The sequence below is a fragment of the Protopterus annectens genome, chromosome 4.part0 (genome assembly GCF_019279795.1).
Source record: "Protopterus annectens isolate FY-2018-M chromosome 4.part0, PAN1.0, whole genome shotgun sequence".
NCBI lineage: Eukaryota > Metazoa > Chordata > Ceratodontiformes > Protopteridae > Protopterus > Protopterus annectens.
Window position 1 is genome coordinate 235,972,005 of NC_056733.1, and position 27,849 is coordinate 235,999,853.

Here is a 27,849-nt window from a genome sequence, read left to right on the forward strand (position 1 = left end):
GAAATTATGGGTCTAATATAATGTTTGTGAAAGGGTGGACTGATGGCCAAGGGCTGCTTCTAAGAATAGAGGTCTCCAAACCCCTGGAAGAAGCTCCCTGAGGAGGCCATTGCCCTGGTGGAGTAAGCGAATAGTACCTGTAGGATTTCCCGGTATTTGTAAACAGAAGGTGATAGCTGTGAAACCAAGTTGAAAGTTAGTTTGCTACTGCCTTCCCACGGCTCTGGGGTGGAAGGAGACAAACAGCTGATCAGCCTGTCTGATGGACTTAATTGGTTTTATCTGGAGTTGTTTTGCACATCCAGGGAATAGAGTACTCTCACTGTCTCCCTCTGGGTTAGGGAAGAATGTTGTAGGTGATGCCCTGAGTTAGGGAAAAAAAGATCATTCACCACCTGGGTAAGTGACAGGGTTGTGCCCTGAGAGTAACCCTGTCTGTGTGTGGAATATCAGGAAAGGGGTTGTAGCTCTGGACACTCTTCTTGCTGGAGGTCAAGGCCAACGAAAGTAGTGCTACAGTTTGGGCATGTACAGTGTTTTAGGAAGTGCTTTCTCTGCTGGCTCGAATGGAGGAAGCGTAAGCTTTTCAAAACATAGTTGAAGTCCCATGGGGGTGGAGATGGCTCTGAGTGGTCACAGGTGAAGGACCCCTAAGGAATAATGTAGCTGGTTGTCCGAAAAGTGCTAGGGAGTGATCCAGGGAAAAGACGTGCTGAAATGGTATAGACAAATGGGCTTTAAATGGGATGAGTAGGCCAACTTCTGTCTGCAGCAGTTCACACAGATAAGACAGTACTACAGGTGTCGCTGGTCGCCAGGCAGTGTACAACTGTCTTTTGAGAAACCATATAGAAAATCTCTTCCACTTTGATAGATAGGATTTTCTCTTTGTGTTTGGTTTCCTGGCCTCTTGCAGGACAGTGAGCACATCCTCATTGTAGCAGGTGTCTGAAAGGGATCAGAATCCCATCAGCCACAGTGTGAGGAGCAGCAGTTGCCACTGTGGGTGTATTAGCGTGATCCCTAGTGCTGTGTGAGAAGGTCCACTTGAGGGGTAACTGTGTACTTGCCCTGGGATAACTGTGGGCAATAGGGGAACCTGATGCTGTCTTAGCCAATACCAAAAAGATTTGGTCTGTCCTGCTGGATCTTCAGCAAGGGACCTTCTGTAAAAAGCGGGAAGGTGGAGCTCGCATTGAGAAACTTCCCCTTCCAAGAGATTGGAGAAGGCATCTGGCACCATTGCCTGAGGGGTGTGGGAGTCTGGTGCAGAAGTAAGGGAAGTTACCTGTTGATGGAGTGAGGCAAACAGGTCATTTGAGGTGTACTCCCACCAGTGAACTCTCGTCCAGAAGACATCCCCTAGTGAAGCATCCACTTCGTGGTTGTTTCGTCATGGATCTGTTGAGGGAGTCTGCCTGGGGAGAGTCTCTGTTGTGAAGGAATGTAAAACCGGCCTGCAGGTTAACTCCTGGGAGGTGGACAGTTCCCACACCAGGAGAGTTTAGTCTGCAAAACAAGTAAGATTTTGGTCCCCCGCTTGCTAAGATACCCCAGCACTGTGGTATTGTTCTACAAAGATCTTCACTGGCCTCTTTGTTGTAGATTGGATTGGAAGGCTTGCATAGGCCAGGAGTATTATTGGCCCCATCTCTTGGATACTGATGTGTTCTTTTTTGTGTGGTTCAAATGGGGCCACAGACCCTTCTGCATTTTCAGATGATGGGCTCACAGAATTGCTCCCCTCAGCCCAAGTCTGGAGGACATCTGAGTGCATGATCTGTTTGGGTTGAGGTGGTTGGAGGGGGGAAGACCTGATTGAGGTTCACCTGCTTCATCCACCACTGGATTTCTAGTCTGAGGCAGGGTAGGAGGGGAGCCCTGTATCTGGAAAGGGATGGGAGTGTTAAGTCCAGACTGGCCTTTAGTGTACCATTGCAACTTTCTACATGTGGAGTCTTGCTAATGGTGTAACATGGGGATAGTGGCTGTCATGTAGCCCAGGAGTCTGGAGGTAAAATTTTCCTATGCTGTCAATGCTGTTGTCTGGAGGACCAGAAGTAGGTGTTCAGTTAAGCTTTCCCACCTTTTGGGGGAGGTAGGCTTTCATGATACAAATCTATGCAAGACTCCTGCAACCCTACGGTAAGACAACAATGTCTTAGGCAGGTTCCAGGGGGATTTTGGGAAGTTGGATCTGTAAATCCCAGGACTGGTAGGATATAATGGCAAGTTGTAGCGTACTGTAGGAGGGTCTTCCTGCAATCTGTCTGTATCGAAAGCACAGGACATCCGGGGATATGTGGAATATCTGGACCCCTTTGTCTTACAAATGGCACACAACTTCGCGCTGTGACATTTGGTGAATACTCTGGGTACTCATGGAAAGCTCCAAAGGGTAAAAGCGGGATGATTGAGTTAGCTTTTAGAAGGCCCACAGAGCAAACCCTCAGGTGTTTTCCTGAAATTAGCCTTATGGGGATGTGAAGGTAGGCATCCTTTATATCTAGGGTAAAGCCATGAACCCTTGGGGAAGCAAGGAGTGGAAAAAGAGTTGGTAAGGTTAACATCCTGAAAGTAGGAACCTGGAAGGAAGAGGGTGAGTAGTGAGAGGTCCAGAATTGGTTCTCCAAGGACCATTTTTCTTGGTGCACAAGGAAAATTTTGTAGTAGAAATTTCTTCCTTTTTTTGCAGCCAGTGGTACTGTTTCAATGGGCCACAGTTTCTAGTACAAGCTGCAATAGGTGTAGCTGTTATTTTTGGAGGTTGTGGGATACCCCTTCACTCTTTGGGGGCATAAGCCAGGTCATAAAATACCGAAGTTTTGTATACTGAAAGGGGCCCATTTGTCTGAGTGGGTGATGGAGTGTCAACACTGGAAGACAGTGAGAGAGACACACCAAGAGAGGGCTAGAGGGAGGGTGTGGAGGTTTTAAAGCTGGCAGGTAGTCAGACACCTGACTAAGCTCTGTCTTTGAAAAACGCTTGCTGCGCCTGGCTAGAGGAAGGGGAAGCTGTGGCAAGAGTGGGGCTGCTTTCCCTAGTTGTTTTTCTGGGCCTTGTGGGAGTATAAGTAAGCAGACAAGAGTGATTTCTAACAAATTGTGTTTTTGCATGATAATTCCTTCTGAATTTTGGAATAGGAGAGACCAGCAGGTGTTTTAAATCCTGCATCTCTTTTCTCTTCTGCTGTAGTGACTTAAATCAGCCACTTTTGTACTAAAACAGAGCCTGTATTGTCCAGAGGGGCATCAACCAGCTTCTTGCCCTAAAGTTATCTGGTAGGGAGTTGGAAGCATTAGCTTTAATACCTTCCTCAAGTAGAGAGATGCTGATGCTGCTGACCTGGCTGAGGCTTCAGCAGCATAATAATAACTTGTACTTTATGAAGTGCCTGGCACCCTGGGAGGTGAGAGCAAGAATGGCAAGAAAGTGAAGTTTTGCAGCAAACTCTGGGGAATCAGACAACCCTTAAGAGACTTTCTCCAGAAGGGATAAGCCATATTTAGCCAAGGTGTGTCTGGTAGTTAGTAGCCCTGGAAGGCCAGGAGTAGCAGAAGTGGTACATTTTCTACCCAGATCGCTCTGTGTTTGCTGTCTTTGCCGGCTAGCAGGAAGAATGGTGGTGGTAGTGGTAATAGTTTTAGGAGGCCTCATCCGGTAAGAGAGATACGGAAACGTATAGGAAGTCTGCTGGGACTAATACAATTAATAAGAAACTTAGCAGTGTCAGGGACTCTTATAAAATCTCGTCAGGTCTGGCATGGAACAGGGGGTTGAGAGTTCATGGGCTAAAGGATGCTGAAGAGAAGGCATCCAGGAAGGCAGGCAGAATTGGGTGAACAGGCAGTAGGGAGTTGGGGAACTGGACTGAATGAGGTCATAATACCTTTCTTGAACCTTAGTCATTTCATAGGATTTCCACTCTAAAATGTTCCTTCATCTTGTGTAATAGTCTCTCCAAAGGTCAAATCCTCAGCTGGGCAGCGTCAGGGATCAAGGGATTCTTCCCTCTGAGAGCCATATCCCAAGTGGGAGAAGAAAGCTGGGAAGTATAAGAGAGTGATTCCTCAGATGAAGAATCAGAAAATTTCTCTTCCCTCAGAGAAGAGTCTGATGTTTGGAAGCCTTGGGCTCACATAGGGAGGAGGTATGGTCAAAGTCCCTGCAGTGGTAGGGATGTGAAGGCCATGAAAAGTATTAAACAAGTCTTCATGGCTGAAAGCCTGCCAGTCAGGCACAGCTTTCAATAGTAGGTGAAAATGTGGAATGAGCTTTTTTCCTTTCTTTTGAGAGGCCTACGGGTTTGGAAGGAGGAAGGCCTGGAATTGGGAGACTGTAAGTGAACTCCAAACCAAACAAAGCGGTGAAGGCGGGAAGATGTCAGAGCCGAGTGCCACTCAAAAATGAATTACATTGTGGTAAAAAAGGTTAAGCCGCTTCATCCCCAAGTAACATGACCCTTATCAGAACAAACAATACAAGTAACTAAGTCCCTTTATATATACACTTCCTAGCCAATTCACACCTGTAAAATTAAACAATTAATTCGGCTAAAAAATCAAATATTCTTAAAGCAATAGGGAGGGAAAAGAGACAAATAGCTCCTAAAGTTTATACACTTAAGCAGTAAACAAGATAGTGATCAAGCAAAACTTCTAACCCCATCCAAAAAATATCGATGTATAAGAAATATAACTTGTCTAAACCCCAGCCAAAAAAATAGCAGGATGTTACAAAATATATTAGCTACATAAATAAAGTAATTTCTGAGCTGCACTGGCCTCTGAAGTCTTCACCCTTCCCTTTACGTTTGGTTTGAGTTCTCTGTTTGTTTTTTGGAATACTGATATCACTGTAAGGAACCGGAGGATCGACGACCTAGTCAAAATCACTGGCTCCCTCCTGGCATTGGAAACCAACATTAAAAGCTTCCTACGGACATGTCCTCCGGTGTGGGATTGTGGCAGCTTCCATGGAAGTACCTGCTGTATTAGAGACGGTGGAGTTCGAATACCAAATCAGGACGATGGCCAGAGGCCGCCAGTTGGACGCTATGTTATCACAGTGGTAGTGGCAGTCTGATAGTCTACTTTCTTTTCACTGGTTCAGCAGGCCGGAGGAACCCTATACCTAAGTATTAAATTTGTTTTAAAAAGAAGCAGGTACCTACATCATCTCCAGTCAGTATATACTCCCTATTTGTTTCAACCTTGGGAATATGGATCTGTATCAGATCCAAGCCAGCAAAAATTACCTGCATCAGCGCCCAGCCCAGAGACCTCCCCTCACCCATAATACACCTCCCCCTGCCTTCCATCCCCAGATCGAAGTTTGCTGAACTTACACTTATGTAACCCCACCTGATAACATACTTCAGACTCCATACTTAACAGCCTGTGTAGGGCTGAAATCATGCATGCCAAAGGTCTGTGTGAAGGAGGGAGGGATGGTGTTGAAGACAAATGAAGTACAACTACCAGATGGAACGTTAAGGTGAAAGTACATAACTTCTTTATCTGCTGAAGTGCGAAGTTTTACTTCATTTGATCTTCAACCTGTGGGATAACAGAGTCCTCAGCTACTAAACCCTTGGTGACCCTCATGGAAGGACATTCCTGAGCACCGCAAGGAGCCAAAGGATGCTTCTCTCCTTCCAGGATGTCAAATCCAATCTGTAATGGGAGATAAACCTATGATGAGGACCAAGAAGCTGCAGAACAAATGTCATCCAAAAAGCACCACCCCAGACCAGACCTAGTGGAATGAGAGCTTTTAACCTGACCTGGAGAGACATGCTCTCTTGTCCTTATAGACCTGCAGGATGCATGAAGAAATCCATCTAGCTGGTCTGGACCTTGGAAGCCTAGGTTTGCTCCAAAAAGTGGTCTATATATAGACTGAAACAAACAATTGATCAGATTTACAAAAAATGTTTTGTCCTGTGTAAATAGGAATCATAACTGTCTGTGAACATCCAACATGTGTAGTTTGTATTCCATCCTACACACATAGTAAAATTGGAAAAGAACACTGGCAAATTTATAGTCTGATTGATATTGACTGGTGATGCCACCTGTGAAGAAAGGATGGATTGGTTCGAAGGGAAAACTCTATCTTATGAAAAATCGCGTATGGGGAATCTTTATGGTCAAGGGCTGTAATTCCTCAAATCTTCTAGCAGAGGTAATAGTGACCAGAAAAGCTGTTTTCCATGATAGAAATTCTTTAGATCAGCAGTAGCGGCAGGTTTGAAAGTGCTGGGTGACCAGAGCTTGGAGGAACCATAGTAAGGTCCAACGGGGAACAGGATCTTTGACCGGGTGTGTAATAAAAAAGTACTTTTAATAAAAGGCTTTACACAGTCTAGAAGATGCCAAGGATGCAGAATTTCGCCTACATGAAAATTGGGCTAGAAATGGCAGCCAACTGAACCTTAGCAGTAGAAGAACTAGCACCATGCTGGAAGATTTCCAGCTTAAAAATCTCAGAAATTTGAAGGAAATGAGGTACCCACAGAAAATCAAGAATGATGGGAAACAGGTGCCGTGGAAAGGATCTAAACTCCTGAGTGGTCCTGAAAGAAAACGCTTCCACTTGCTTTCGCGACATAAACCTTTCTGGTTGACTACTTATGAGCAGCCACCAAAATAGACTTAACAGAGGAGGAAAGTCTGGGAGTCCCAGCAATCACGGGAACTGGAACAGCCAAGCAGTGAGCCCAGGCTGTCCAGAGTCGGATGAGGCACCTCCCTGGTGTGAAATCAGATCCCGAATGGGATCTAGGATCCAAGGTGAGCCTGAATGCAGACCAAAGGAAGGAAACCATACCTGGCTTGCGGGCCAGAATGGGGCAATGAGGATCACCTTGCTCCCCAGCTCCACAAGCTTTCTGTAGAAACCTCTGCAGGATGAGAGGAACTGCAGGTAAGCACACAGAACACTGGGAGGCCAAGCGTTGAACTAGACCATCTCTGGGGGATCCCCCGCAGTGGGTTCAAGCTGTAAAACCTTTCGCTGCACCTTCTCGCAGATTGGAAGGAGATGCAAAGAGATCGCAGTGGGCAAGGCTGACCCCACTGCTGTGGAAGATCTGTTCCACTACTGATGGATTCAGAGACCACTCATAAGGCATCAGAATGGTCCGGGACGAAGCCTCGTCCACCAGGGATGTTGGATTGTTCTCGAATGTGTGCTTTGCACAAGAAAGTGACCGGTGGAGATCGCCTATCTCCCACACCACCTCATGACCCTCATGACAAAGGGGACAAGATCTGGTCCCCTCCCTGTTTGTTGATATGCCAGACTGCCAGACATGCTTGTCTGACCTGAAGAAGCAATCATCCCCCGAGGAAGAAAGGCAGTACGAAGGGCCTGCAACGCTAGGAAGGACCAAACCCTCATCTCTAGAACAGTGATATGCAAGCTGGTCTCTATGGGAGACCACAGGTTTTGGACTGTCCTTGCTCGTTCAACAATGCCTCCCCACCCAAGTTGGGAGGCATCCGTGTTCACTGTGGTTTGGGCAAATAGGGCTGGAAATGAATGAAGGGTTATTCTCCAAAATGTCCAGAGAGCTCATCCACCATATGAGGGAGACTGGCTTAGATGGACAGGATAGGGATAGTGGTAAATCCAACAGGGACCACTGAACCGGCCAGGAGTCCACTGAAGTTAATCCGCATGTGTAACCAAGCACAGGGAAGAAGAGTTATGGTCACGCCTACTCGAGCCTAGGGCCTTCACTCACAGATTCCGCTGTCAGGAGGTGAGAATGGTAACTCAGGGAGACATGCATCTTGAGGTTTTGCACTTCTCTCCGAGGTCAGGAAACACTTTGCCCTGGAGTGTGTCTATCCTGGCAACCAATGTGCAGTCTTATCACCTGTAGCAGGCTTTCTAGTAGAGATTTGGATGTGTTGATTTGTGATAACCCAAACCTGTGGCTGAAAGGTCAGGAAAGTAGTCCCTGGTCTGGGGAAAAAAAAGTAGGACGCCTGGTGGTTTGAGCAGGAGGAATCATCCAAGCAACGGATAGACCTGAATCCCCTGAAGCCTCAGGTGAGCCGTTACTAATACCATCACTTTGGTAAACAACCCTGGGGCTGTGGTGAGACCCAAGGTAGGACTCGAATTGATAATGATTTGGCCCCCAACCAGAAGCAGAGGAACCTCTGGAGCATCTGCATTTTTATGTGATAGTAAGTGATCCTGAGATCTTAACGAGCATATCCAGTCGCTCTCTTGCAGGTACGGCATGATGGACTGTAGTGTGACCATCCGGAACCTTTCTTTGGCAACTGACAGGTTCAGGGTCTTTGGCAACTGACAGGTTCACGGTAGAGAGGTCCAGTATGGGTCTTAAGTCCCACATATTCTCTGGCACCAAAAAGAACCTGGAGTAGAAGCCCGATACGGACTGATCTGGGGGAACGGTTTCGATGGCTCGTTTTCCTAGCAGCTTGGAAATTTCCTGTGCTGCTGCCTCCTTTTGCGTGGGTGGAAAGTCCCGGAGGTGTTTGGGAAATGTGGGGGAACCCACAAAGGGGATAGAATATCCTCTGGATTGATTTAAAGTACCCAGCGGTCTTATGATATGTGTAATGTGACTCCAGATAACATGCAACCTAGGTGATACATTGACATGTTGGAATCCCAGGAGTGTATTTTCTGTTTCCCATCCAGTTATCCAGGTTGCCCTTAAAAAGGGATAATGAGGTACTCTGCTTGATGTGGACAGGGAGTCTATTCCATAGATGGGGGAGTCCCTGGGACACAAATCTGTCCCGTCAACAAGTCCTATTGATATCACAGACCAGGCTGAGGTCGCGCGTATGGGTAGCTCGAGTGGAGCTTGACTTGCGGATATGCAGCAATCCCATCGAGGCAGGGTCTGAGATTGTTTTATATGCCAGACAGAGGTCACCTCTGAGGAGTCTGTATAAAACTGAGTAGGGGGACATGGCTTTTAACCTATCTGTGCAGGGCAGATGTTTGAGGACTTGGGTTCTCCTGGTCAGGAACCTCTGTGGTCTCTCCAGCTGCTGCATGTGTTTTGCGAGGTACATGCCAAAGGGGGCACTGTACTCAATAATTGGCCTTATAAGGGAAGAATACAGGGATGTTAGGAGCTCTTTGTCCCTGGATAAGATACCCTTACTTATGAGGTGGGCCATGTAGAAAGCTTTCCGTACAACGGAAACAACATGGTGGTCAAAAGTCAGGTTGCTATCAACCTGGGTGCCCAAATCCCTCACTACTGATTGTGTACTTAGGGCATTGTTATTAATGTGATAATATGTGAGGACGTCACTCTCCCCAAAGGGTATGATGATGCATTTTTTGGCAATCAGCTTAAGGCCATGCTTCTGGCACCAGTCATTTGTTTAGGTGAGACCCTCTTGGAGGACGTCGACATCACTTGGGCAACTGATGACTGCGCTCAGCTTGCAGTCATCTGCAAACTTGGTCAGCCATAGCCCACTGGTTTTGACATGCACCTCAGAGGAGCATATCCCGAATAACAGAGGCCCCAAGACCAATCCCTGGGTTACACCACTCGTTATGGGTCTACTGTTTGAGGTGGCTTCCCCTACTTTGATTAGGTGGGTTCTATCAGTGAGCCAGTTTGCTACTCATCTGGTAAAATATGGAGTGATGCCTAGTTGAGAGAGTTTATCTACTATGCCCAAGTGGGGAATCATGTTGAAGGCTTTGGCCATGACAAGGTAGGCGGTGTGCACTGTCTTCCCCTCGTCCATGGCTTTGGTGACTGCCTCAAAGAAGTCGACCAGATTTAACAGACATGACCTCTCACTGACAAAGCCAAACTGTGTGGGGTTGAGTGTTTGGAGGTTGCCAATGTCCCTGTTAATAAGGTCCGTGATAATCTGTTCCATGGCCTTAAAGATCAGGCTAGTTAGGCTGATGGGTCTATAATTTCCTGGATCGGTGGACACCCCACCTTTATGTAAAGGGATGACCAGTGGCTGTCCTCCACTTGGCTGGGATAAAGCTGGTACTCAGGCTTTGGTAGAATAGGGTGCCTAATGGTGCTGCACGTTCATGCCTGAGTACATGTAGGATGCAGCCTGGGATGTTATCGGGTCCCATGGAGGCTGTAGTTTTTGCCTTTGAGAGGGCAGTGATGACCTGTTCTCTAGAGATAAGGGGTGGGGGCAGGTACTGGGGATGTCCTGATTCACTGATGAGGGGGAGAGAGGGAAGAAGTTTTCACTGAATCTGTCAGCCAGTAGATTGGCTATATCTACAGCATTTGCGTATGTGGTGTCCTTGACCACCAGTTCTGAACAGATCTGGATGCTTCCTTTGCGCTTGTGGACATATGTGAAGAAGGTCTTATGATTGTCTCTAGCAGATGTGGCCAATTTAGACTTGATGTTGGCTTTAGAGGATTTTACTAGTGATCTTATTTGCTTGTTCAGGCTAAGGAGAGATTGCCTCCAATTGAACACCTGCTCCTTCTTGGTCCTGGACAGCAATTTTTTTCTTTGTTATGTGGTTTATTTATTGTAGATGTCCTCCAGACAGGTTTACTCTTCCTTGAGGAGGATGATTTTGTCCTGTCAGGTATTACTGATTCCATGCAGCTATATAAATGCTTGTACAGTACTTTGGTGTAGATTTGGATATCGGTGCCAGTTGCTATAGTCGGGTGGGGGCTGTGAAGCTGTTTATACCATCCCTCAGGAGGTTGTAATCAGCTTTGGAGAAGTTTTTATTTTCTTTTTTTTACCCTAGCTAGAGGGGGGGGGGTCAGGGGAGATGGTGACTTCAAAAATTACTGCTTTATAGTCCGATCTTACCAGGGAGGATGATACTGTAGGAGTGCTGCAGTGGTTACTCATGTTGGTTAATACCAAGTCCAAGACATTATCACCACTTGTGGGGGTACTGACTAACTATTCCAAGGCATTTGCATTGATAAAATTGAGGAATCTCTGGGCATTTGTGTTCAGGCATGAGTAGTTTTTCTAATCTATGGTTGGGTAATTAAAGTCACCCAGGATCAGGGTAAAGGGTTGAATCTTGATATATTTGAAGAGGTCCATATAGGTGTATTGGACATCTTAAATCAAGTTTGGGGGCCTGTAGCTAGCTATAATTTGAATAGGGGTCTTGTCAATGGTTAACTACACCTAGAGTGTCTCCTGTGAGTCATACTGTTTGACCAGCCTGGAGGTGTATGTGTCTTTAATATATATTGAAACTCCACCTCCTTTGGCTTTGCTGCCCACATTTTGGGGTCTGAATGTATGACAGGATGAGTATCCAGGTAAGGCCGGGGTGCTCCTCGCAGCTTTGAACCAGGTTTCTGTGACTGCACAAATGTCAGTATCTTCCATGTTTAAGAATGCTTGCAATGAGTGTAGTTTCCTGTTTAGACTCCTAGCGTTTAGCAGCATGACCTTTAATTTGCGTTTTGTTGAAATTTTTATGTTGGTAGTATTGACCTCATGACATTTCCTAAAAAAGGCACTATGGGGGAGGCAAGGGTCTTTGCCAGAAGTCTGAAGCCCAAGTGAAACAGATGCAGGGCATCTCTAGCAAAGCATTGTGATTTGTTGATCGTATCTTCCCAGGCTGTCAGGCACTGGATTGCCCCGTGAATGACACCAGAAACTAAGCCAATTGTTAAGGTCAATCATTTTCTGTTTGTATTGAGGCATCATTCTGGGTGACGATAGAATACTGCTTAAAACTAAAGACATACCTGCCTGGGACACACATTCAGCGATCTCTCTTCATATAATCCAGGGAGGTACGTGTCAAGTCGTTCACGCCAATATGGACTATGACAGAGTCATAACAGTACCTGTTGTTGAGAGACTTGAGGCAGGGCCTAAATGCCAGAATGTACAACCTGAAACAACTTAAAAACTTTGTTATAGCTTCATTAATTTTGTATCCAGCAAAGATCTGAAACTATCTCAAAATGTTCCAAAACAATGTAATGTCTTTTTCTGGTTTTGTCCAGTACAAAATAATATCATCTGCAAATAAAGCCAGCTTTTCTTGACTACCATACCAATTATTTCCTTGAATTTCTGAGTCCCTTATTTTCTTTGCCAATGGTTCTAAATGTAATGCAAATAATAAAGGGGAAAGAGGACACCTCTGATTCCTCTGCTCAAGCACAAATTATCAGAGAGGACCCAACCCACTTTAATTTTTGACTCCAACCCCTCATATTCTCCTAATAAACCTTATAATTTTTTTTTAGGAAATGCAAATACTTCCATTGCCGGCTCAAATAGTCCCTGCTTACTCAATCAAAAAGCTTTATCTGCATCAAGACATACCAACAACAGTGATATTTTCTTATATTCTGCTTCCCTCTGGATTATCCATGTAATGTTAATGTTGTCAAATGTTTGCCTCCCTTCCAGAAAACCACACATCATATCTATCAGTTTTGGTATTACTTTTGCCATTCATTTAGCTTTCATAGACATGAACACTTTATAATCATGGCTTAGTATTGAAATGGGCCTGTATGAAGCTGCATCCATACCCTCTTTACAGCTACCACAGCTTTCTTCCAGGATGGCGGAATGTCTCCTCCTCTTAAGATACTGTTAAACAAAACTTTCCAGATCTTTATCAGTTTTTTCCTACCAGCTTCCAAACTTCTACAGGAATACCATCTATTCCTGGGGACTTTCCTGCAGATTGGTTATACATCACAGTTTTTATCTCATCTCCCCCTATCCTGTTACTAATTGAGCCTCATCTACCTCTAACCTTGGCATATTTAATTCTTCCACAAATATTTACATATGTATCTTTTCTAGATTGTCATGTTTCTCTGCTTAATAGAGACTCTCATAGAATTTCCAAAATATTTTTAATACCTCTAAAGGATCTCTTTTAATCTTCTTTGTTACAGCCTCCCTAAGGCTTCTGTTGCCTGAGTCGCTGTGCTAAAAGTTTTTGTGCTCTAGTGTTACTGTCAAAAAAACAGCAGCTTAACAGCAATCTTTCTAGCTTGTGCATATTATCGAGGTAATCCCTTATTTTCTCCCTAGCATTCTGCAGTTGATTCTCTTGTTGCTCTGTGAGATTCCCCCTATTCTGTAATACTTTTACATTTGTTAGCCCTTCTAAATAATTCTTGCTACTTCTTAACCATAGCTCCCTTTCATTTATTTCCACCCTATTTTTAAACTCCACCTTAGTTTTATCCCACTCCATAGCTATATTTTCCAAAGAAATTTCTATCCTCTCTAACAGCTCATGAATAAGCTCTACTACCCATTCCTTACATTCCTCTCTTTTCAACAGAGAGGTGGGAAAGTGCCAATGTCTCATTTTTATTTCCTTACCCTGTGTTTTTATTTTAGCTATTATTGGCATGTGATCTGAACCCGCGGTGGTGGTGCTGCGGTACTGTTGTCACCTCACAGTAAGAGGCTGTCCGGTTCGATTCTCAGCTAGAGTGTCTTCTGCGTGGAGACATGCATGAATGGGCGTACCTTCGTTGAAGGTTGTGTGTCAGGGCTGGTAACTCAGCACGTAAAAATCAACTACCAATCATTAGCAGACCGGAGTTCAGCTGTGGCGACCCCTGACCGGGAAAAGCCGAAAGACACAATTGGCATGTGATCTGAAATAGTTATTGGGTAGGTATTAAGACGTTTAATTAAATGCACATGTTCCTGTGAAATGTACATTCTGTCTAGCCTAGCAGAGTTTTATATCTTGGGGAATAATACATAAATTCACTCTGATCTCCTATTACTGAAGTCACATCTTCCATGCCAAACATTTTCATAAATGTCTTCAAAAATCTACCCTGCTTTGTTTTATTTTCCCTTCTGGGCACCCCGGACATAAACTCACTGCTGTAAATCAAGTTCCAGTCCCCATCTATAAGTAATATTCCTTGCTGAAAACTGATTATTTCTCCCAGAATTTTCTTAAGCTCCATTACAGCAGTTTTAGGTGAAATTTAAATACATGCGAGTGTAATCCTTCTCCCTTGTCAATAGCCCCTTAGCACTACAAATCTGCCATTATCTTTTCTGTCTTCTTCTATCACTATTGGAGCTCCTCTTGCAATTAATATAAGTACTCCTCTTTTCATTTGTCCCATGTATTCTGCTGAATAACCATCATGAAAACTTTCTTTATCAAATTCACAATTTAATTTCTTTCTTTGTGTGTCTCCTGTAACACAGATATTTGCACTTCAGATTTTTTATTACAGTTCACCACTCTTTCTTGTTTGTATTTATCTGTTACACCATTTACATTTAAAGACATTAAAGAAAGCATCATTGTATTAAAAAGTTATTATTCCAACCTTTTATGTATAACACCTTTTTTTGTTAAATGTCTAATTCCAGCTTTTGTATTACGTGCATATACTGTTTGGCAGGTTGAACTGTTATGCAGTTGTTTTTTGTAATATCCATTTGAGCCTATGTCACATCTTATAAAACTTTTTATTTTATTGAAAGCCCTCAAAAACACCCCCCAATACCTCTCTAAAGCCAATTAACTTAATACTAACACACAAAACTAAGTACACCTTCAAATATTGAAGTTTTAACTCCTAATAGGAGCAAAAGTCCCAAACTGACAGCCACACTCATAGACTTAAGTTAACCAAAAATAAAGGCCATCCATGCTAAGATGTATTGTGCAGACAGTGCTTCTACTAAGTGCTGATTGGTTTTGCCTTGTTGTTATAGCTCTCCCAGCTGGGAAAATCCCTGAATGTTTTCAGAGAACATTATCCCTTAGCCAAGTTCTCTTTTTTCCTCAGCCAGTCACTATCTACCAGACTGTAGCCAGTTTTTCTTTATCAGATTGTCTCCATGGAGACATGAGAACCAGGCAGCCAGTTTCTCTTTATCAGATTGTTTCCATGGAAACATGAAGACCAGCTGCAGAATTGTTACTGAGCGTACATGTGTTTGGTAGAAAAAAAAAGCCTTGTAATACTCAATGTTCTTTTTCTGGCTGTCCCAGTGAAACAGATGATTGAGGCTTGGGATGCAGAATTGAATGGCTCTGGGTAGTTACAGCCAAACAGGGAAGAGAAGTCCGAACTCTGGGAACAGAGAAAGCTCTCTACACTACCTCTACAGCAGAATGCCTCAGAGAAAAGGGCAGCAACAGATTCAATACGGCATGCTTATGGACTTTCAGCTACCTTCATCCTAAAGGCAAACTAAAACACAAGTGGAAGGCCCAAGGAAACAAACTGCTGCAGGTAAAATCCAAAAGACTTTTAATCAAGAAACTTTTTGAAATAAAAACTTGTTTAAAACTATGAGAGAGAAGCGCTTTCATTCACAAAAATACACAAACTTCGTCCGATAAACATTGCTGGTGGAAGTACACACACACACACAATTTGTAACTTTTGTGTTCAATCACATGACTGTCAAGCCCCCAGGAAATGAAGCATCATCTTAGAGGCCCTAAACAATATACTCACTTTGAACATGCATCTGAGTTAGGGATTTTATGGCTGCAAGCCCCAAACATTTTAAAACTTGAAGGTTTATCAGATATAATGGAAAAATTAAATAGAGTTTGTTGGAAGAAATTTTTTTAACAGAGAAGAAAATAACAATGATGGTAATTTAAAGAGAATACTACCAGTACTTTAAGTGACAGTAATACCAACTATGGTATTAAAGAATATGCAAAAGAGTAAGCTAATAAAAAATAGAAGGAAATTTAGAACTAAAGATAATTAAAAGTTATTAAAGTCTACAGTAATAAAGGGAAGAAGTACACACACACCGACACACAATATGTGTATGTAAATATATATATATATATATATATATATATATATATATATATATATATATATGTGTGTGTGTGTGTGTGTGTATGATGTGTATATATATATATATATATATATATATATATATATACACACACACACACACACACACACATATATATATATATATATATATATATATATATATATATATATATGGCTTACTATCAAAATGTTGAATCTCAAAATAAATCTATTTAATTGCCCGAACTGACATTTTGAATTTGTGAATGTCACTGTTACAGAATGTTTGAAATCATCACCTCAACATCTGCATTCAAACTGTCAGGAGGTGAAATTAGACCCTCAGGCACTTGTGCTGAAGCTGCTGTGGGAATTAAATGTCTATAGCACATGTTTTTACAGTTTTGCTAGTGGGCAAGCCCCTCTGCACCCCCACACACCCTGCATATTATATATTCCAACTCCGAGATCACAGTACAGTGAAGAAAAGGGTGAATTTCCCGATCCCCACCATAGTGCGATCTGTTATCAAAACGTCGATACCATATTAGCGAAAGCACACTACCATTTCCTAATGTGGGTTTGAACATTTCTGGATCTGCATTACGGAAACTGGAAAACGCGCATTCGTTCATCCCAGTTTCACAGAAATGCTGTTCCACATTTTGATAGCAAACCATATGCATATATATATATATATATATATATGCGTGTGTGTGTGGATATATATATATGTATATGTGTGTGTGTGTGTGTGTGTGTGTGTATATATATATATATATATATATATATATATATATATATATATATATATGTATATATATATATACAACAAAAAAACTTTAATTCATGAAAAAGTATTACAATAACTCAAGAGTTTACATACGGCTTTATGGGTTAAAGGTAGGTGCTCGAGAGTTTCAGTGTTCCAGGAGCTTGAAGAAGTGGCTGAGTCAGATCCAAGGACTGGATCCAAACCCAGCAGTAGAGGAATGAATGAAAATGACAACATCAGTTAATAAGATCACAAAGGGGTAACACAGAACAGAAGATTGGTAAAGTAGAATTAAAAAAAAAGAAACAGAAGCTGAAGTTATAGAATACCTGTGAAGTGAAGGCTTTAATGTAGAAAGTTTAACACAGGTTATATCACAGCATGATGGAACAATGATTCCTCCAAGTAAAGAGAAACAGAGAAGCAGGAGACATCTAAAGAACAAATATGGACAAGTGAAAGAAAAAGAGATTTAATATAATGCAATATTTATGTAAAGGAGAAAGCAAAGCTAATCAATACAAAAGAGCAGCCTATTTGAAGAGAAATACAGGTAAAGGCATCTAGATATGGAAAAGTTTACAATACAAGCAATAAGAAAACAAAGAAGGAAAGTAGAAAAGAGGATTATTAATGGGAAGTTAAAGAAATAGAAACTGAGGTTATGGATTATCTGCGAAGTGAAGGATTTAGTGTAGAAAATATAACTTTGATTAACATCACAGCAGGACAGAATAATGAATCCACCAGTGGAGTGGGAAATCATTTGATTGATTGCCATATTAAGACACTTTGGCACCTTCAGTAGGAAACCAGTATAAAAGTTCAGTTGGAGTTGCTCAGCAAGGGAAGGAAGTGGAAATTGTGGCAACTCTGACGCAATCACTGTTGTGGAGTGACAGGCCAGTGAGTTCCCATATTAAAGAGCAATGGATGACATACAATGAAACTGAAGAGAATATGGCACGGGAAGATGCTCTGAAACTTTCTGTAGAATGCCCTCTGGAAATGGAGAACAAAGAATCTGCCCTCAGTTTAGAAGAAAATTATCTCAGGGAAGAGTTGCTTGATTTAATACAGATGGATAGACATACCACGACCAATGAAAGAAATAGACTTCAGAAAGTCAATAAGACCCAAAATGTTAGAAATTTGATTAAAAAAGAAGTTATGTACTCACCATAATGTTCCATCTGAGTAGATGTTCATTTTCTTCAACCCGGATCTGACTAAGCCGCATATCCAGCATCTGATCCATGCTCAAAGCTTCTCCCCTTACCCATAAAGCTCCTGTCTCCTTCCTCTCTTCAGATCAAGTTTGCCACCTAATCTAGAACTCACACCTAACCCAACAGAACCTGGTCCCTACCAGAAACCATAAATATGGATAACAGGCAACCTAACGGTGACCACTTCCTGTAGTCGTAGGAGTAACACGCACTTCACACAAGGCCGGGGATGGAGGGAGGGACGGCCGAAGACAAAAGAAGAAAAACTACTCAGATGGAATGTTATGGTGAGTACATAACTTCTTTATATGAAGTAGTTGTCTTCATTTGGTCTTCAACCTGTAGGACAGAGTCCCCAGCTACTAAACAAGTGGGAGGCCCTCATGGAAGGATATTCCGGAGCACGGCAGAGTTAAACGATGGCCTGTTCCTGAACACAATGTCCAATTTATAATGTGAGATGAAGGTATGAGATGAAAACCAAGTAGCCACAGAACAAATATCATCTAACGCAACTCTGAACCAAAAAGCCGCTGAAGTGGCCACAGATCTGGTGGAATGTGCCTTCACATGGCTTGGAGGGGGAAATTCCCCTGGCAGAATACACCAGAATGATACATTGGGAAATCCAATGGGCAATAGTAACTTTAGATATTGGTTTGCCTAAAAAGAGTTTAGAGTAAGAAATGAAAAGTTGATCAGATTTATAAAAGGTTTTTGTCCTGTGCAGGTAGAACCGTAACTGTCTGTGCACATCCAACAAATGCAATTTGTATTCTCCTTTATTTTGAAAATTTGGAAAGAAGACAGGGAGACTGATCACTTGGATTAATGTTAGCCTCTGAAGCTACTTTAGGAAGAAAAAATGGATTAGTGCGCAAGGACACTGTGTCCTTATGAAAAATCATATAAGAGGCTTTGACCAACAGAGCTTGAAGTTCCGAAACTCTCCTGGCAGAGGTAATGGCGACCAGGAAAGCAGTCTTCCAGGACAGAAACTGCAGATCTACCAAAGCTGCAGGTTCAAAAGGGGGTGAAACTAAGGCCTGTAGTGCTAACAGAAGCTCTCACGATGGCATAGGGTCCTTCACCGGGGGTTGAAGGAGAAAGATACCTTTGAGAAAGGCCTTGCAAAGCTTAGAAGATCCTAAGGAAACCATATTATCCTCCACATAATAATTAGAAATTGCAGCAAGTTGAACTTTGAGTGTGGAAAAACTGGCACCTTGTTGAAAAATTCCAGTCAAAAATTCCAGCACCGTGGAAACATGGGTAGTGAAAGGGTCTAGTGCAAGCTGCAAAGAGCAGATTGAAAAACATCTCCATTTGCTGGAGTATACCTTACTAGTGGTAGACTTATGGGCTGCCACCAGGATTCTTTTGACAAGAGAAGATAAGCCAGGAGTCCTGACTATCATGGGAACTGGAGCAGCCAAGCAGTGAGCTTTAGACTGCCCAGGTCTGGATGGGGAATCCCTGAGGGATGAGAGATGAGATCTGGAACTGGATTCAATGTCCATGGTGGAGCCACCAGAGGAGACCACAGAGAGGGAAACCATACTTGGCGAGGCCAGAATTGGGCAATGACGATTACTAGGCTCCACCAGCCTGCAAGCTTTCTGAAGGGATTTTTGTATTAAGGGAAGAGGAGGATAAGCATACAGAAGACCGGGGGACCAAGCATGAATCAAAGCATCTCTTGGGGATTCCCCCAAAAGGGGGTTCAGAGTGAAGAACTGACTGCATTATGCATTGGAAGGAGAAGCAAAGAGATCCCAGCAATGTTAACCCTACCTGTGACAGATCTGTTACACTACTGAAGGATTAAGAGACCACTCGTAAGGCATCAGAATAGATCTGCTCAGCCTGTCCGCTAGAATGTTGGACCTCCCCGGGATGTGCGTTGCCACCAGAAAATGGCCAGTGGATATCACCCACTCCCATACTCTCATGACCTCGTGACACAGAGGATAAGATCTGGTCCCCACTGCTTGTTGATGTACCAGGCCACTGACATATTGTCCATCTGGATAGCAATTGTTCCTGAGGGAAGCTGGGCATGGAGAGCCTGCAATGCTAAAAGCACCGCCCTCATCTCCGGAACATTGATTTGTAATCTGGTCTTGAAGGGGGACCACGTAGCTGGGAGGCATCTGTAGTCACAGTGGCCTTGGGGAAAGGTGGAAGAAAGGGACAACCTTTAACAAGGTCTGTGGAATGAATCCACCACAGAAGGGAGTCCCTGCACACTTGAGAGATTTAGACAAGGTGAGTCAACGGAAGATCTAACAAGGACCACTGTACTGCCATGGTCCACTGAAGAATCCGCATGTGAAGGCGTGGCAACGGTAAGAGATTAATCATGGCTGCCATGGACCCCAATGCTCTTAATACTATCGCCACTGTCGGGAAGTGAGCTTGAAGAATGCAAAGAACATGTAGCTTCAGAGTGCATATCCTGTCTGGAGTAAGAAAACCTTGGTTTGAATTGTGTCTAAGTGCGCCCCAATAAAGTCTAACATTTGGACTGGGGCTAGAGATGTTTTGTTTAGACTGATGGTGATGCCTAACTTCTTGGCGAATCCTTTGCTTGACAAAGTTGATGCCTGGAAGGGGATGCAAGGAGCCAATCATCCAGGCAGGAGAATACCTGTACATCCTGGAGACTCAGGTGAGCTGCTACTACTGATATCACTTTGGTAAACACCCTGAGGGCTGTGGTGAGACCAAAGGGAAGTACTCTAAACTGGTAATAATTGACTCTTAGCCAGAAGCGGAGAAACCTCCAAGACTGCCTGTCCATTTTGATGTGATAGTATGCATTCTGGAGGTCAATCGAGCACATCCAATCGTTCTCCTGCAGGAAGGGCAGGACAGATTGAAGGGCGACTATCCGGAACTTCGTCTTGCCCACTGACAGGTTCAAGATGGAGAGATTCAAAATGGGTCTTAGGTCCCCCACTTTCTTTGGCACCAAAAAGAACTCGGAATAAATGCCTGATCCAGAGTGGTCAAGGGGGAAGGGTTGGGTGACTCGCTTTCTTAGCAGCTTTGAGATTTCTAGTGGTGCATCCTCCATGTGCATGGGTGGGATGCCTGGGAGGTGTTTGAGAGGTGGAGTTGACTCTAGAAAGGGGAATGAATAGCCTCTGAACATAATTTGCAACACCCAATGATCTTTTGTGATGGACTCCCACTCCGTTAGGTGTAGCAAAAGACGGCCCTCAAATGCCTCCAGAGATGAGCAGCTGGGTAACCCTTCAGGGTTGCTGGGCAGGTTTGTATGAGAAAGGCTCTCGAGACCCATAATTTCTCAGACCCCATTCTGCCACTAGGCCAGTGTCTATCAAATCCCCCTCTGCCCCTGGGGGAATGTGAGCCCTGAGTGTCCCAGAGAAAACTCTGAGATTTCTGGAACCACATCGTCTTGGTCCCTCACTGATTCCTAGAGAAAGATTGTTGAGGGGCCGAGAAGTGGATCCCTACAGCAGACACCATTTTCCGGTCCTTCTCACTCTGAATTAATGTTTCACACACTGATTTCCCAAAAAGGGAGGAAAAGTCATACAGGGCATTGGTAAATGACGCCTCAAAGGGTTACGAGAACTGACAGAGCCGGAGACAGGAGTGTTGCCTGATGGCAACGCCAGTACTGGCGGCTCTATCAGCTCTCTTGGTGAAGTGGGAGAGGAGACGCATAGAGGTATTTGCCACTGAATATAGGGTGGTCATACGAGAAGAAAGCACCTTCTTGTCCTCTGCCGACATGGACCCAGAGGTCGACTTAGCGATCTCCTTCACCAGGTCTCACTGCCGCTGAATCACATGTGCCATGTAATTCAGTGCCCAAACAGAGAATGTCGCTGAAGCGTATACCCGCTTCCTGAAACGGTCCATTGTCCTTGACACCCAGTCAGGAGGGTGGACCACAGAGTTCTCCTGAGCAAGCTCCTTCCTAGTGGCAGCCGCCACCACCATGGCATCAACTAGGGATGCCTTATGCCAGTATGATCTGTCTGGGGGGGGTCTCAAAACCTTGTCCGGGTGTTTGAGAATGGGCTCCACATTAGCCAGTTCCTTCCACGCCCGAGATGTCATGAGATCCACTAAGGGATCTGTGGGAGGGGACACTCAAGAAGTAGGGGGTCCTGCTCCAAATGCCTCCAGAAACACCGATTTGTCTGAGGTAGGTTTTAGGGCAGACCCCCCCCCCGAGCTGGTGATGGAGTTCTATGATGTCTCCAAAGGAGATATCTTCAGGGGGTAATCGGGGAAAACCTTCCCTTTCCTCCAAATTGGTGTCTTCAGTGGGAGACTCTGGTGAGGAGTCTAAGTGCCTCCTTGCATGTACGTTTGTGAGGAACCTCCTTAGTGGGGATCTCTGGGGAGGACTCACCAACATCTTGCTGTTCCCAAGATGGAGCATCCTAAGGCAAAGAGGTGGCAGGCTGTCCCTGAGATGGCAGAATGTCCTGATCCGCGCCAGAAACAAGGGAGCTGGGGCGGAATCCGAAGATGTTACGGTCAAGGGTCTCGACGAAACTGAGAGAAGCTTTTCCACCACGTCGAAAGTTGAAGGGGAATGGACATCCTGAGAAAGGACAATAGGAGGAGCCATCACCCTCTGACCCAACAGGGGAGTCAGAACTGAACTTGCAGGCACCGAGATACCAAGGGGAAGGCTCCTCTCCGACAAACTCGGGGCCGACTCCAACCCCTCAGATCCGATGCCAAGGCTATGGCTCTGAGAGCCTGCTGGATCCGAGCTAGTCGGATCTAACCTGCTCAAGGTCATGGCCAGTATCAAGGTACAAGGTACCACTGGAGCCGGCCCCTCGATGCAGAGTGTCCTCAGATCTAAGGGCTCTGAAACCAGAAGTCTGATCGGAGAAGGAGTAATGGGGGTGAAAAAGGGCTGCATGCTCCCCGCTCCGGAGGGAGAAGGGGAGGCAAGACTCCCATCTGTATCTGGGTGCGGAAGAACTTCCGCATCATTCTATCCATCTCCACTTCACTAAGGCTCCAGGTTGTATGAGAGAAAGAAGCAAACGACACCGGCCTGGAGAGGTGGTGAGGAGAAGCCTGAGCCAGCGACCGGGTCTGGGGCTCCTCCGGCCCTGGAGAGAACCGAGACGAACAGAGCCAGGGAGACTCCAGCCTTGAAGCCAATGCAATTTTAGTTGGAGGGCCAGCCGAAGCCGAGCGATCTGGGGATCGCTTCTTTGGCCTATCCCTCCTGGAAAACTTGTCTCCTTCCACGGTCCTCTTGGTGGGAGTTTGAGTCCCAGAGGCCAGGGCGGAGGCAGGGGCAGAGTCCAGGATGGCCGGGTCTTGAGTCCTGGAGGACGAGGAGGGAAGAAGGCCCTTCAAAATAAGTTTGTTCCTCCTGTCTATGAGTGCCCAGGGATTAAACTCAGCACAGACGGAACAGGAGGTGTGAAGACGGGCTGCCCCAAGACAAACTACACACAGAGTGTGGCCATTGGCTGGGGAGAGCTTATGGTCACACTCTGTGCACTTTCTGAAGCCAGGTTTGGGAACTTTGGACATGTCCCAACCCAACCTAGGCCCAGCACACACACAGACCACGCATGCAGAAAGATAACAGGGGAAAGATATATACTTTTTTTTTAGCAACGGTAAAACGCGTAGAGGAGGTAGAAAGCAGAACAGAAAAGAAAAGAGAAGATTTGACAAAAAAACAAGCACCTACAACTACTTTTGCAGCAGAGAGTATAGATCATGATGCGGACTGAAATGCGGCAAACGAGATCTGAAGGGAGGAAGGAGACGGAAGCATTATGTGTAAAGGGAGAAGCACAATGCCAGGGCACTTCTATGGGCTAGGCTTGTAAAGTCTCCAGGGCATTAGCCTAGTACACACCTATGAACCTATGGATATGTGGCCAAGTTGGATCCGGGAACCCACAAGTTGAAGACAAATGAAGACAACTACTTCAGATTAAATGAACACTGTAATCAGGACTGTTTGTAGAAATTCATGCAATATAACAGAACTAAACAGGCTACATTACTGTGCAGCTAAATTAATAACAGATGAAGTTTTGCCACAAAAACACAGGGCAGTAGGGGAAAGGAAAGGGAATATCAAATGCCATCAATGAAGCATCAAATAGAGAAAACTATAAAGCAGTTAAAGGGAAGAAATGTCAGTATTAGAAGAGTACAGAAAAGGGAAGAGATCAACAAAAATTCTCAGAAAAATAAATGTGATAAAAGCAACGTGCAGTATCAGCACAGATCAGAATCAATCGTACACTATTGCAAATAATAAACTAAAGATACTAGCACATGCAGAAAAACTTAGAATATATGCAACTAAATATAAAGGAAAAGCACAAAATATGCAATTTATTGATGACCCAAAAAGTTTTATAAAGAATTGGTAAACCAGGCAACAGGAATAGAAACACCACCAAAAAAGAAGAAATAGACACATTTTGGAGAAATATACACCAAAAAAGAAGAAACAGATACATTTTGGACAAATATCTATATAGATCCTGTGGAACATACCAAAGGTGCTGAATGGGTAGAAGTAAAACAATGAATAAGAAGTTCAAATGTATAGGATATGTAATGGGATGTAGCAATGGCCAGAGAAATTGAAACAAAATTAAGAAAAACTCCTAAATGGAAAAACCCAGGCCTAGATGCAGTACCTAACTTCTGGCTAAAAGTATTAACATCTTTACAAGAAGATTTAGCTGCGAGTAATAACTATGTACATGTGCATCCCGAACAGACGCCACCCTGGTTAACAAAAAGAAAAACAATACTCCTCCTTAACAGCGAACCTGCAAGCTATACTAAAATCTATAGACCGATAACTTGCTTTCTGATGATGTACAAACTATACACTGGAATTGATGCTGACAAGGTTTATACTCATTTAGAAGAAAACTCAATCATGGCAATAGAATAAAAGGGTAACAAAAGTCATGTGGAACAATGGATCACTTGATGTTAAATAAAGACATAACGGAGAACTGTGCAAAGGGGAAGAATCTAAGCATGGCATGGACAGACTACAGAAAAGCATTTGACAGAATCCCACATTCATGGATAAAAGAGTGCTTATAAATGTATATGACACACCCTACAGTGATCAATTATATTACAGTGACCATGAAACAGTGAAACAGTGGCAAACTACTTTGCAGATAAGCCAAAATAAATGTCAAATTATTACTCCAGGGATAAAAATTAAAATGAGAATATTCCAGGGTAACTCCTTGTCACCACTGCTCTTTTGTCTTGCCCTTAACCCATTAAGCTGTCTTACTTAATAGATTAGCTCATGGCTACAGTTTTGTTCCTAGAAAACAACAAAGTGTAAAGACTCTCATCTTCATTTTGTAGATGATTTAAAACGGCATAGTTTGTCAGATGAGGAACTGAAAGCACAACTACAAGTTGTCAAAACTTTCTCAGATATAAGAATGTCATTTGGTCTTGATAAATATGCAAAAGCGACCTTTAAAGCAGGAAAGCTGCAGCACCCATAAAATATCAGTCTGGGATAAGAATGCGATATAAAAGAACTGAGCAAGGGGGAGTGAATAATATTTTGAATTAATGAAGGATCGGCAATAAATGTAAACAACTGTGAATAAAACTTAGGAATATTTTAGAAGACTAAAATTAATACTGAATACAGCTCTGACATCTAGGGAAAAAAGTAGAAGCTATAAACCAATTTCCTTTTCCTGTCATAACTTACAGTTTTGGAGTGATTGACTGGCCCCAAAAGGTATTTGATCAGTTGCACAGGAAGACGAGTGATTTAAAATGGACAGGAAAACAAGAAAAATGATTAATGCTTATCAAATGATTTATAAAAATGAGTGTATACCAAGATTATATATTCCCCGTTCTGAAGGAGGTATGGGCTTCCTTGAAACTGATTACATGTATAGATCTGTAATCGTAGGACTGCATACATACATATCTGTTGACCTCACAAGATCCAAACATAGTGAAAGTTTTAAAACATGAGGAGAATAAGTCTAAGATTACTTCCCTGCTTAGTTTAGTAGAACCAAATTGGTGTCAAGTGGGAATGGACATCAAACCAGAAGTAGATAAAAATCAGGCAGCAACTGAAGGTGCTAAAAAACAAAAGAAAGAATATAAGGTGAAGGATCAGATGAGATGGCAAGAAATGTATAACATGGATAAATATAGTTGCAAGTACAGAAAACTCTTGGAACAGCTACATGTCAGTCAGGACTGAACATAGGAATGGTTAAAAAGAGGTGAATTTAAACAAAAAGATGAAAGGTTAATACTGGCGGCCCAGGACAGTGGACTACATACACATTGATTTACAAACATGTGGGAGAAACAGACAAATGCAAGTTTTGTAAAACAGAATTGGAAACAGTGGCTCATCTGGTTGCTGGCTGTGATAAACTAATGGCAGATGGACTGTATACTGAAAGGCATAATAATGTGGCAAAAATGTTGCACCGGGGATTGTGCGAACATTATAATACTGAAGTAGTTGTGAAGCATTGGAAACATAAGTCACAAAACATTACAGAAAATTATGAAGTTTATATCACATGGGATTACCCATTACTAACACTTCAAAACATAGATGTGAGAAAACCATAACAGTCTATATAAAAAGAAGGCAAAAGTAGCATTGATAATTTAAAATGCTACACCCAGTGACTACAGTGTCTTAAATGCAGTAAGACACAAAGTCATAAAATACCAGGATTTACAGACAGAAACAAGGACAATGTGGAAGAAGGATACCCTGTCAGTTCCAATACTAGCAGAAGCAATGGGCCTTATAAAAAGGAATTTACAATCATACTTAGATATGTTACCAATAAATGTAACTCTATAAGAATTGAGGAGGAATCAGTTCTGGACATATTGCAGGTGCTGCAATGAGTACTTCTGGCTAACATTAAAGACTGAAATAATACTAATTTCATGAACTTTAATCATATTTGACTTAGGAATGAGGGTCCATTCCCATCATGGTATTAGAAACACAAAAGACTTGGAAAAATTAAACCATGAGGAAGTTTTTAATAATGGCAAGTTGTATGAAAAAGAAGAACCAATGTTACTTGTGCCAAAAACGGGTCACTAGAAGTATCTTTAGTGAGTCCTTCTTTATCTTTAATAAGACACTGGCTATCTGAGAAAAGACTGCAAAAGCATAAAGGAACATTCCCATCCATGGGAAGGAAAAAGTATACATGTTTCAGGCCTGTTTTAAGGAGTCCTGGCAGAGAACTGTTGGAACTGTCTGTTGTGATAGGCAAACAGATCTACTTGGGTAGTTCCTCACAGGTGGATAATCTCCTGTAAGACCTCTGATTGTAACATCCACTTGTGAGGGTCTGTCTTGGATCTGCTCAGTAAGTCTGATATTGTGTTCTGCTCTGATGGAATGTAAGTTGCCTGTAGGTATAGAAAGAACTGAGTTGCCAGTGTTCATGCCACCATGCCTAGTCTGCAGAGAGGGTAGGATTTGGTCTCCCCCCTGAGAGTTTATCTGTTATGACTAACAGTGGTCCAGGTGTCCATAGCTGATTTAGTGTTTTGACAGCCTATATCACAGCTATCAGTTATTTTGAGGTTTATGTGTTTGCACCTCAAACAAAGCTCCCACATGCCCTGGAATTTGATACCTTGAGAAACTGCACTCTATGCTAAGTCTAGGACATCTGTTGTGACTGACTGTGTAGGAAATGGGAAAGGGGAGACTTGGATTCTGTTGGATTTGATTGGCTCACTAGAAGAGTTGCTTTCTGATGAATTTTAGAACTGGAACAGGAAAGGCTAGAGGATGTTGGTGCTGGCTCTAGACAGATTTGAGGAAACTACTGAAATTTCCTCATGTGGAGAGTCTGGTGGTTAGGTCAGTGGATTAAGGCTACAGGCTGATAATGAACGGCTTCCTGTAGTACAGAGTTTGATATAAGCCTTCATTTGCTTCCTGAGGGACCCTGAGCAAGTTGCTTAACCAGACAACGCTTTGGGACAACAGGAATATAGGTTAGACTCC

The 27,849-nt window shown here is 43.3% G+C and overlaps 1 protein-coding gene across 1 annotated transcript in view; it reads right to left on the minus strand.

Annotated features, from left to right (window-relative positions):
• Nucleotides 1-27,849, minus strand: part of CCDC57 (coiled-coil domain containing 57) — a 3,049,962-nt gene that overhangs the window by 1,160,140 nt on the left and 1,861,973 nt on the right. The gene's annotated exons all lie outside the window — the stretch shown is intronic.